The sequence below is a fragment of the Myxine glutinosa genome, chromosome 1 (assembly GCF_964187855.1).
Source record: "Myxine glutinosa chromosome 1, kmMyxGlut1.1, whole genome shotgun sequence".
NCBI classification, from domain to species: Eukaryota; Metazoa; Chordata; class Myxini; order Myxiniformes; family Myxinidae; genus Myxine; species Myxine glutinosa.
Window position 1 is genome coordinate 212,693,656 of NC_136261.1, and position 12,797 is coordinate 212,706,452.

Consider the following 12,797-nt stretch of genomic DNA (forward strand, 5'->3'; position numbering starts at 1 on the left):
GGGTTTGATGTGGGTAGAGAGATAAGTGAGTTGAAGCAGCAGATTAGTAAATTTTTTCTGCAGCAATTTAACAGGGTTCAGTTTAGGAGCGGTTTGAGGGAGAGGGAAGAGCCTTGCTCGTCACCGTTCTTTCGGAAGTTGGTGAAGAATAAGACGGCTATGAAGGGATTGCTCGATGAAGGAGTGTTGTATGAGTCATGGTCAGACATGGAGGAAGGCGTGATGAGTTATTTTTCGGATTTCTTTTCCCAAGTTCCAGGGGATCTGGATAGGAGGGAGGCATTCCTGTCAGGCTGGAGTCATGACCGGGTGAATGGGGAGCCACTCACAGCTTTCTCCATTGAAGAGGTGGAGCGGGTGGTTCAAGATGGGAAGAAGGGGTCTGCTCGAGGGCCAGATGGATTGCCCTTGGAATTTTACAGGTGTTTTTGGGAGGAGTTAAAAGACCCACTTGTCGAGTTGTTCAATGAGGTTCTACTTGTGGGTGAGTGTCCAGCCTCTTGGGCCGAGTGCAATATTAGTTTGTTACCCCAAAAAGGGGAGCTGCACTGCTTGAGTAATTGGAGGCCGATTTCGCTATTAAATGGGGACTACAAGATTCTTGCGAAGGTTTTGCTGGGGAGGCTTCAGGTAGCTTTCGGAGATCGGTTGGGTGTGTTTCAGAGGTGTGGAGTCAAAGGGCGAAGGACGACGGACGTGTTGCTTCTCCTTCGAGATTTGATTACGTCGGTGGAAATCAGGGGACGTTCGGCAGGGGTTTTAAGCTTGGACTTTGCGAAAGCGTATGACACGTTATCCAGGGAATATTTGTTCTCTATTCTAGCGGAATGGGGTTTTGGAGAGTCTGGTCAAGTTGATCAAAACGATGTATACCACTTCAGTTGGGCGAGTGAATGTGAATGGCCGGTTAACGCGGCCGTTTGCGGTTTCCCCGGGGGGTTCGACAGGAATGTCCATTGTCCCCCTTGTTGTTTGTTCTTGCGTTGGATCCCTTGCTATATATGTTTTCTTTGCACGTCAGCGGGGTATTGGTGCCAGGTTCGGGGGAGTTCTGGGGTTCCATGTTTAGCTTATATGGACGATTTGGTAGTTTGTGTTGCTCAGAGTGGGGAACTGGAGGAGATAATGTGGGTGTGCGAGGACGTTGCAAGTTCCAGTGGACTGAATGTGAATTTTAATAAATCAAATTTGTTGGTGGTGGGAGGGGGGGGGGTCATGGGTGGAGGCCCTCTTGCAAAGATTTAGGGTCGTGGAGGGTTGCCTGCAAGTGCTGGGGGTGTGGCTGGGGACCGGCAGCAATATAGCAAAGAATTGGGAAGAAAAACGAAGTTTGGTTAAAAATTTGTTGAGTGAATGGGGGCAGAGAACCCTCTCGTCAATAGAGAAGGGCACCATTGTAAAAGGGCAGATTTTTCCTTTGCTTCGGTTTTTAGCAGAGGTGTTCCCTCCAGCATAAAGAGTTGCTACAAGGTTAAGGAGTTTGGTTTTTCAGTTTATGTGTAAGCCATGGTTTTATCGGCTTTAGCACCGGCTAGGTGTCGGACAACTGGAAGGGGGAAGGGGCGGCCCAGACTTGGTAGCTAGTTTAAGAGCAGCCTTCATGGCGCTGCACATGACGATGGCGGGGAAGGCATCAGACGTGCAGCCGTTGGGTATTATATTCTGCCTGAGCTGAACAGAGTTCGGGGGAAGCGTGTGGGTTTGGGTAGACCGTATGAGTGGAATCCCAAGTATCCCTATTCGGTATTGAAAGAATTTGTTCGGGAGGGTAGTTTTGGGGATGATTTGAGTGCAGTTTTGGAAACTTGATAAAGGAGAAGAAAGTACAAGAGGTGTTTCCGATAGGTGGTCTTCAAAGGGAAAGAACTTTGGCGGTGTGGCGGAACGTTTCGTCCCAGGCCCTTACTGGAGCTCAAAGTGACCTTGCCTGGTTAGCTGTGTGGCAATGGTTGCAATGTAGGGCTGTGCAAGCAGTAAGAGGTCATGTCTCCACCAATAAATGCCCATATATTTGATGTAATGAATCGGAGTCAGTTCGGCATTTTTGGTGGGATTGTGTTTTCGCTTCCTTAGTTTGGAATGAGGTGTTGTGTAAGTTTTTGTGCAAGTTAAAGGTCAAGTTTACTTTAAGTTGGGAAATGATTTTGTACGGTCCGTTTGGAAATCAATGTAAACCGAAACGAATAATGTTCTGGAGAATATTGAATTGTTTGAAAATGGCCTTGTGGAAGGCGAGGGTCTCAGCATGTTATGGAATGCATCATTTTTCTATGAACTATGTTCTTGCCTTGTTTAAGAGAGAGATGTTTCTTTATGTGGATTTACGAAATATGTTGTAATTGTTGTGGAAGATCTTCAATTGAGCAATTGTGATTTGATTTGATGGTTGACACTTGTTTGCTGGTTTTCATTTTAATAAAAAAATCGTCGTAGTATCTGTTATCAGTTTAATAGCTGATATGTCTCGCAATGCGGGACTAGTCTATAAAATGGATTTTTGGTGTCGGGAGTTGGATCAGGGGCTTGCTCCGTCCGCTCCACGTATCGACCTGGTATTGCAGTACCTCCGGGAATGGTGCACCCCCTTCGGGGGAACTTTTAAACAAAGAAAAGATTCGTTAATGATCGTGATAAAGTTTTTGTAACTAGAGACATGTTTATGCTTCAAAACTGTTGGTTGAGCTCGGACACTAGGTGATGTGGAGTGGTTTGGAGGTTGTCTCTTTCTCATTGTAATTCATGGGTAAAATGCCAGGGGCATAGAAAAGGTCCCTTTATATAAGGGTATGTCCCATGTAGCAAAGTATAGAAAAGAAGGAGCATTTCATAGCTTATAGAAAATGCCAAACAATACAAAATAAGGGACATTCAAAAAATCTCATGTGCATTCTGGGCTACCCTTGTGTTCTGAGGAACCAAGTAATGCTCTAGAAAAGTTCATACAAAGGTGTTCCCTAAATCTGGCAAATAAAATACATTTACTTTTTCATACAGGTGCATGAATCAAATTGGCACCCTTTATATGAACTTTTCGAGAGCATTACCTGGTTCCCCCTCAGAACACAAGGGTAGTACAGCATGCACATGAGATTTTTTGAATGTCACTTATTTTGTATTGTTTGGAATTTTCTACAAGCTATGCAATGCTCCTTCTTTTCTGTACTGTTATGTTTGTCGGGGGTAGGCAATACCTTAGTCCAGGTAGAATGCATAGGTAGTGTGCTCTGACTGTCGTGAAGAAGAAGAAACCTCGATGTGTCATAAGTAGGAAATTTGTGTAGACCGTATGTCGTTTAAGCTTGTATCTTCATCCCTATGAGAGGTGTGGGGTATGTTAATTAGTGAGGGATTATGGGTAAATTGATCCCCTGTATGTAATTGCCTCAACTTTGCTTGTGTTCCTTATGTCACCGCACTACACACCATAGCCAAGCCAAGCAATCGACACCATAATTAATGACACTAATTAAAAACCAACCAGAAACCAGGCATCGAACACTACCACTGGTGCAGCCGCGACATCACCACTCAATCAGGCTGGGCAGTGGAGCCACGCCCCGAAGAGAAGTGATTGGTCCGGGATTTGATTGGCACAGGTACTGGTAAGATGGAACTCGCTGATAGGAACGGAGACATCGTGAGATGACGTCAGAGCCTTGACTATAAAGGAATGCTCGACCGACATCTTCTTATTCTCGTTCTGGATCCCATAGTGAATGGTCGCTATTGCTCTTGCACAAGGAAGATTAATAACGAACGGTCGTGTTCCGACATCTTCATCGTGATCGTGAGGAGGAACTGCGGACCACGAACTGCGGTTTCCCAAGCAAGAACGACGAGTGGATGGGCTTGGCCTGCTCGCTGTGCTCTCGACGAAGCCAGGAGTGAGTGGACGGCGCGACGAGGCCTAGTTCACACCAACGAGCGCATTTTCCCGCCAAGGACGCGAGGGGGTTTTGACGATTCCTGACGAGATTCAAGAGCCGATTTGAGCTAAGTGCCACATACTACACATTTATTTTTCAGTTATATTTCCCTTTGTCTGTATTTGAGTCTGGATGGAAATTGATGATTTTATGCAATCTTGACCTTTTGATCTAAAAAAAACAAAAAACAATCGGTTTGTAGCTTTTGAATGGTGAACCAATTCAGTGTCGCAATATGAAAATTCTTCAAATTTCAGGTCAATCAGATAAAAATTTCCAATTTTAGGTGATTCTGACTTTTGACCTTTTGAAAAATATATTAATTTGCCTTCTCCATATTCTCATAATAAAGCTTTGTTGAAAATTTGATGACAAAACAATGTCCAAAAAAAAAAGAAAAAAAGTTACCACCCATAGACGTGCGCGCACACACACACACACACACACACACACACACACACACACACACACACACACACACACACACACACACACACACACACACACACACACACTTTTACTATTCCTTCCATTTCATACATTTTAATTTCATTTTATCCACGGTTTCAAACTTACAATGAACAAAGACAAGTTTTATTGTTGAAAGTTTAACATCATTGCGTGTCAAAAATCGAGACCAATCATGGCCTTGTCTCTGTCGATGTATTATTTTGTTCCAACAATCTGTTCCCTCACATTGTCTGTCATGAGGGATTCCTGGTATTGGTCGATTATTCAAAATGTACAAAGAAAATACAAAACCGATTCTTGGTGATCAAAATACCACAAACATAATTCCAAGGAGGTAAAAGCACTGTAAATATGTCTGTTATTCAAAACGTTTACATTCTTGACTGATTATAATTATCATCTGTATTTATAATTTCTCTTTTCTTTCTTGAAAACCCAAGATTTGTTTTCTGAAAATACGGGGGAAGTTACCTTTTTATTTAAACAATCAGACCAACAATTTCCAAAACTTGCGCAGTAAATATATCAACATAATTACACTTTCAACCAAAATTAATAAGAGATGGAGAGAAAGTGTATGGTCTGGATATCAACCCACAACCACCTTCCGCAGAACATACACTTAACACTCCTAAAACAGGAGCAATTAGCAGCTCCAGCCTTGGTTAAAATAAAATTTATATGTGTAACTTTGTTAAATGTGTCAATGAATATGTCTTTGATGGCCATTTAGATGATGTAAGAAAATTTTGATACAAAAGGAGGACATTTAGCCCATCGTTCCTGTGTCATATCCATGTCTGCTCTGAACCTGCGCATGCGCAGATAGTGTTTCTACCACTCTGCTCACAACATGTAAATTTAACCCTCGCCATTTGGTAATGAGCAAGGGTTTGATTCAACAAACTCTATTCCAACCAAGAGCTGTTTATGATTCACATGAAACGAGCACTAAATGTCAAATGTCTGCATCCTGTGTGTGCACAGATATTCCCTTAATGCTGCCAAAGCCACAATCTCTCCACCTTGTGCAGGGATTGAGGCCACTTGGCAAGGGCCGCACCTTTGCAAGTTCTGTCATACACTGTTCATGTATCATCAGATGCATATAAGAAGATTCTTGGACACTATTGATGTTTTTCATAATTTGTTTAACTTTAATCACTTTGGACCAATTGTGATTGACGCCCCTGCGTTTCAGGCAACGGAACATCATCCTCATCTGTCTTGTTCCTGGCAGTTTGAAGTAGGTTCTCCAGTGATGTGACTGGAGTTCAATTCACTGGAGGGTTTCAAGGCAGCAGCTTCTTCAATCCCACCGTCCCACAGTGCACATGCTTTGCTGGCCGCTGTCTTAATAACAGGCACAGGCCTGTTGGCCTCAGTATTGTCCCGAGGCAAAAGTTGGCTTCCTCCTAGTCCTGTATAATTCTCAGTGTTGCTTGGGGGCACAGAACAGACAGAGCCTGCGGCCACAGCAGCAAGTGATCCTGGAGCACTGAGCGTTGCAGCAGCCACCCTGAGGCCTGGAGCGATTTGCCCGGTGATGAGAGGCAGCACTGGAGCGATGTCGACAAAAGAGGCTGAGTGTGAGCGAGTGGTCAGAGGTGGTGTAGCAGCCCCAGAGCTAGCCCGTTTTCCCAGATAACCACGCTGGTATTCAATAGGCGAGGAGAGAGCTGAGAGGGAAAACGAAAATATGTTTCAATTTCAACATGGCTTCATGGATTCCCAACTGTTCATGAAAACTGCATTTTATAAAATCGTAGTTTGAACCAAACATCAGAGAGACCTTGTGTAAATAAATGTATTATTTCAGTTTTTAACAATACTAGTACACCCGCACACTACGGGAGCGGCAGGAAGGGTCATTCATCTTTGGGGTACAAATTATATTAGTCGATCTGTGGGTGGGTCTCAAGAACATTGGGTGTGTGTTCATTTACAAAGTTTCTTGTGAAGAGATCGCCAAGTGGTTTCAGCATTCGAGCAAGCACTCTATTCAAAACAGTTCAGGAACGGCTGGCTTGGCAAGCGCTAGCTAGCTGCTTGGTAAATGAGCACAACTGGGCTTCCTCCCTTCCAATTTCGTGTTGAACATCAGGAGCGAGTTTCAAAAGGCCGCCACGAAAAACATCATGTTAGCGCCAGGAAGGGTCATGTTATCCCAACCATTGTGGGGTATATAGAGTACAGTAGATCTTCGCTCAGTTCTGTAAGTAAAACTTACCTCATGGATCTCGGGATTCCTCCGAATTTTGTTTATTTAGTGTTATAAAAAGCATTAGCGACTGTTTAAAAAGCTAATCATACATGTTTGTGGTTTATAATATTTATACTTCTGGAAGAGGCCGTTGGGCGGTTGCTCCCACGAAAACGCTATGATAAGCTATTTATAAACGTCGACTCACCGTTTGTTCAAGGAGGAAAAACACATTGGGGAGGTGGAATATTAATGATATTAATATTGTTTTGTCATAACATTAATATTATGCTAATTATCGTTAGTTTTGTTATTCAAAGCAGCCTTGGAAAAACTGCTGAAAAATCTTCTTCTTTGGACAAACGCCACGATAAAGCTAACTTAATATTGATATAGCCCTCAACATGCAACCCCATTGACGGCAATGGTGGGCAAACTCGCTCGGGGGAGAAAACCCCCTTGGGGAGGGGAGGGGGCAAATGAATACGTTACAACCTTCACTGTGTAACCCTTCGTCATCCTGTCAAGTTTGGTTGAGATTGGATAAGTAACGACAAAATGTATTGGCTTCAAAAATTCATCAGACCGACACAAATGGCGTATTTTAGTATGATATTGTCATGTCAGATGATCTGTTAACACGGTTTGTCTGCGCAGGGAGTATAATACCCCTGTGAAGGACCGAAACGGTGATTAAGATAGTGTTCAATATAACTGCAATTCCCCAGGTATCACCCAAACAAAGCCAAACTTGGGGGCAAAATGTATGGGAGGAAAAAAGGTGGGAAGACGTTTCTTGTAATAAAAGGGCGGTTTATTAAAAAATAATGAATAGGGGGGAAAAAGGGGTGACAGTACGCTAAAAATAGTACGGAACAAACCAAATGGTGGCCAGACACAGGTAGGGATGATGGGGGAACACAAACTTATGTACACAGGAGATAAATAACCAAAGCTTAACCCAACGATGGTGCCAAAACAACTTAACCTAAACAGATCCTTGCAATTACAGACCAATCAGCCTGCCCCCAATTATCAGCAAAGTCATGGAATCCATCATTGCTTTGGATATCAAATCCTTTCTCTTCTCCAATGGCGTGATCTCCGATCATCAATTTCGATTCAGACAAGGTCATTCTACTCTGGACATGCTGCTTCTGCTGTCTCAACAATGGATGAGGTCCTCAATGCCAAACAGGAAATAGGAACTGTCTTCAATACGGTCTGGCACCTTGCTCTGCTCACCAAACTCTCCTCCTATGGTATCCATGGAAATCTCCACGCATGGCTTGCGGACTTCCTCTCTGGTTGTAGTCAACGTGTGGCCCTGAATGGATTTCTCTCAACTCCCCTTCCTGTTCTGGCTGGAGATCCCCAAGGTAGTGTTCTGGGCCCTGTGCTTTTTCTGGTCTTCATCAATGATCTCTCCGACTCTCTGGAAAATCCTCTCTATCTCTTTGCTGATGACTCCACTCTCTGCCGCTCCATTCCACATCCCTCAGATCGGCAGTTTGCAGCCTCCTCACTCTCTGCAGATGTGGACAAAATCACAGACTGGTCAAACAAGTGGAACAAGTCTTTCAATCCTGACAAATCTCACACTCTTACTATGTCTCTCCGAAAAGACCGACTGGAAAACCCTCCCATCTGCTTTCTCAACAATCCTCTCCAAGAAGTTCTGTCGCTCAAGGTTTTGGGTCTCACTATCTGCCATGATCTTTCTTGGGAAAACCACATTTCCAAGCTGGCCTCCAAAGCCATTCACCGACTGGGCATCCTCCGTCGTGCGAAGTCCTTGCTTGACACACCTGAGCTCCTCACCACATACAAGGCTATCATCTGCATCTCAATGGAATACTGTTCCCCCCTCTGGGCCGGTGCTCCTGCCTCACACCTCGCTCGGCTTCACGCTGTTGAAACCAAAGCTTTCAGAATCATTGCAATCTCCTGCGATGAAGCTAACTCCGAGGGCCTTTCACTCACTCACCGCAGGCAGGTTGGTGGTCTTTATGTCTTCTATCGACTCCTCTCCAGCCTTGCTCCCCCAGCTCTCTCTGTGCTCTGTCCCCCAAATATTCTTGCAGGTCACACAAGATCTGCCAGCAACCCTCTTATGGTTAAACTGCAAAAATCTAGGCTCTCTGCTCACCTTCAATCTTTCATTCCCCTTTTCTCCCACCTCTGGAACAAACTCCCCCACTCCCTTCAATCCCACTCCTCCCTCCACGTCTTGAAAACAGCTGTTCACCACCATCTCTTATATTCCCCCATCCAAAACCTTGATCTTTTCTACCCGCGCTAATTCACCCCAGATACACTTTTTTGAAATTCCGACTTCTTTCCTGGAAGTCCTAGCCGTGTCCATATGTTTTATACCTCCCCCCCCCCCAAGCCCTCTCCCTCCCACAGTTCTCACGATGTCCCTGCTCTCAAATGTTGTGTTGTGACCTTCCCCCTCTCTCCCCATCTACCGCTCCTCTTATTTTGTGTTTTATGTGTCGGTTTGACTTTTTGTGTGATTAATGTGAGCTCTTTCACGAGCCTCGATCTTGTGTACAAAAAAACCCCAAAAAACAAAGGCCTCAAGCCATGCGTGGAGATTTCCATGGATTCCCTAAGAGGAGAGTTTGGATAGCAGGGTGGGGTGCCAGGCCTGATCGAAGATACGAAATATGTCAAGGGAGACGACTCTGATTTCCTGTTTGGTGTTGAGGACCTCCATCCATTGTTGAGACAGCAGAAGCAACATGTGCAGAGTGGAGTGACCTGGTCTGAATCCAAATTGATGATCCGAGATCAAGCCATTGGAGAAGAGGAAGGATTTGATGTCAGAAGCAATGATGGACTCCATGGCCTTGCTGATGATTGGGAGCAGGCTGATTGATCTGGCATTGCAAGGATCTGTTTTTGCACCTTTTTGTGTAAAGCAGTAATGTTGGTTAATTTCCAAGCAGATGGCTGATGACCTTTAGCAAAATAGAGGGTGAAGAGAACAGAGAGAGGACTGGTCCAGTTGCAGAATCAAGAGTTTAGGTTTGACAGAAACTTCTCGACCTTGTCAGGAGAGAAAGACACGGAGTCCAAGAGCAGCTGGGGTTGACTGGGTAAGGTGGGTACAGAGAGTGATGGGTTAGGGACACAATATTTTGAGGCAAACACAGAGTTGAGGCATTCGGCTTTTTCACGTGTGGTGTCAGCTGTGTAGCTGTTTGTGGTAAGGGAGGGGATGGAAGGGGAACAAGTGTCGTGGGTTTCAATCCCTTTCCACGGAATAAGCACTTTGTCGAACTCTGACAGTGTACAATGGGTTTATTACAGATAAGAATACATGCATTGAAGATGTATACAAAAAATACAAGAAAGATGTATACATCTTGTGTTCATCCATTCCCAAAGACACAGACTGCCGCCCCAAAGAGAAACTATACAAAGTTGACAGGGCAGGATAAGCCTCATTCGGAAAGAATGTTTCGCCAAGGCCAAAGCATGGGATATTGTGTCAACAGTTTCTCAAAGTCAGACAACCAGCTACCAGGGAAATTGGCCACAGTGTCTTCAGCCTGAAGACACTGCTGTCCCCGTCAGGATAGGGACTTGATGAAATCCCCTACACAAACAAACACCAGAAACAGATTTGACCACACGCCACCAGGATTTGGAGTTAGACAGGTTTGAGAGTTCAGTCTTTAGCGTAGAGAATTATTGTTTAGAGAGATAATTAAGCTGATTTCCTGCCTTAATTAGTCATTTTATGAAGATAACTCTGAAAAGACTTTGATTTGTAGAACATGATGGACAGTTATCAGTGCCACTGTTCCATTTCCACACTTGTGTGCAGATTATCAAAAATGATGATAAGGTTTATCTGTCTTTTAATGATGAAGTAGCTATTTACTGTGGTCACCTAGCCCCAATTAGTCCGAGTATGATGTTGGCATTCCATTCATGTGAAGTCAACAGGTGATTGTATTACTGTGTTCAATTTCGAATCTTGAGGTCTATTGCTGTGGAAAATAAAGCCTTCTCAAAGTCGAAATAATGAGTACTTATGCGAACAATTTTATCACTCACACTATTGAAATACCCAAATGCATGCTTTGTAACATATACCCTAAACAGTGAATGACCAGGATATTTCCTTCAGTGTAAGATAGCACGACACCCTGTTTTGTCTCATTTCGTATATCTGTATCAATATTTGAGGCAGATACAGCCTCGTAAAAACGAAGAAGATTTGAGAAAATCGCGATTTTGTCTGAGCAGTTGCAGCTTTGCAGTGAGCCTTGTTGCAGTTTGGTAATTTTTAGAATAAAGTGTTTGCATGGTCAATTCTTCTGATTTGCGAGCTACGTTGCTGTGTCTGATGGCCCCTGGATAGGTGAAGCTTTCAGGTGCATATTCGAGGAGCTATAAGGGCATGAAAATGGGGAAAATGCCAAAAAAGTTGCTTTTCTGACTTTGGTGCCCAACTTTGACTGCTCACTGTTTTCCTGGACCAGGATATTGTGGAGAACTTTTTCCCCACACTCCAACATATATTTGTCCATCAGCAGTCAAAAGCTCAAGTCACACCTTTTCCTCGGAACGAAAAGTGTTTTCTAGCCCCTTTCCGTCGGACTGCCCACGGCCTATAACTCTCACATTCAAATCCAACCCAAACGTAACCCTAACCCTCACGCCCAAAACCCAACGCCAACCCTCACATTCAAATCCAAACCCAACACTCACACCCCAAACCCAACGCTAACCCTCACATTCAAATCCAAACCCTGATTCACACTCCACATCAAACTCTCACACCCCAAGCTCAACCCTAATCACAAGATCATTTTTACACAAATTTTTGTTTTAAAGAGTTCAAATTGTTTTATTTCAACAGTTCAATAATAAATAATACAGAGTGAATTACAGATAATCCAATAGGGTTTTTCAACTCAACAACGTTTTTTTTCCTTCTCTTCCAGTTCTGACTCGTGAGTGAATTTGCAGTTCTTTCAAGTGTGAAGAAGTACAAAGAGGGACGTAGATGTATCGTAAATGTCTCAAGAAATCCCAGGCCTTCGTTTAATGGAAGGATGGTTTCAGATGGTTTCAGATGAGGTGGTGGACAGGATGGTTAGTGAGTGATGTGATGGAGATGGTGCAGCCGAGTGGCTTCAGATCATTTGCTTTGGCCCCTCCTTGACTCATTGCCACTCTACTTAAGGTGACTGTGCAAGTGGCTCCATACCCCTCTTGTTCCCCGTGAAGGTCTCCATCCTCTCTTCTCACGAGGCACGACTTCTACTGACATTTCCTTTCTACCATTATTAGAAGATGCACATCTACTCTGTTCAAACACAATATAATCCTGCTTTTGTGCAGTTTTCTGGTGAAGAATGAGTTTGCGACTACTTGGCACAGAAGAACAACCTGCTGCAGCGTTTTTTGTGCACATCGTATCACAAGGGGTCATTACCGCCCCTGCTATATTTAAGGGGGGTACACAAGATGGTCCATTTGGGGGGCTTTTCGTGCACGTCGTATAAGAAGGAGTCATTGCTGCCCCTGCTCTATTTGTGGGCACACAAGATGTTCAATTTGAGGTGTTTTTTGTGCACGTAGTATCAGAAGGGGTCATTGCTGCCCCTGCTCTAATTGTGGGCACACAAGATGTTCCATTTGAGGTGCTTTTTGTGCACGTAGTATCAGAAGGGGTCATTACCACCCCTGCTCTATTTGTGGGCACACAAGATGTTCCATTTGAGGTGCTTTTTGTGCACATAGTATCAGAAGGGGTCATTGCTGCCCCTGCTCTAATTGTGGGCACACAAGATGGTCCATTTGAGGGGCTTTTCGTGCACGTCGTACCAGAAGGGGTCATTGCTGCCCCTGCTCTATTTGTGGGCACACAAGATGTTCCATTTGAGGGGCTTTTCGTGCACGTCGTATAAGAAGGAGTCATTGCTGCCCCTGCTCCATTTGTGGGCACACAAGACGTTCCATTTGAGATGTTTTTTGTGCACGTAGTATCAGAAGGGGTCATTACCGCCCCTGCTCTATTTGTGGGCACACAAGATGTTCCATTTGAGGTGCTTTTTGTGCACGTAGTATCAGAAGGTGTCATTGCTGCTGTCCGGGAATAATGGACAATCTACAAGACGCCAATGACTGAGACAGTTTTTACAAAGTAAGGATTTATTATAATTACTTATTTA

The 12,797-nt window shown here is 44.1% G+C and overlaps 1 non-coding gene across 1 annotated transcript; it reads left to right on the forward strand.

Moving 5' to 3' along the window:
- Nucleotides 1-2,396: 2,396 nt before the first annotated feature.
- On the forward strand, nucleotides 2,397-2,586 carry LOC137419676 (U2 spliceosomal RNA). The gene has a single exon (XR_010982981.1). It is a non-coding gene; the product is annotated as a U2 spliceosomal RNA (small nuclear RNA).
- Nucleotides 2,587-12,797: the final 10,211 nt, after the last annotated feature.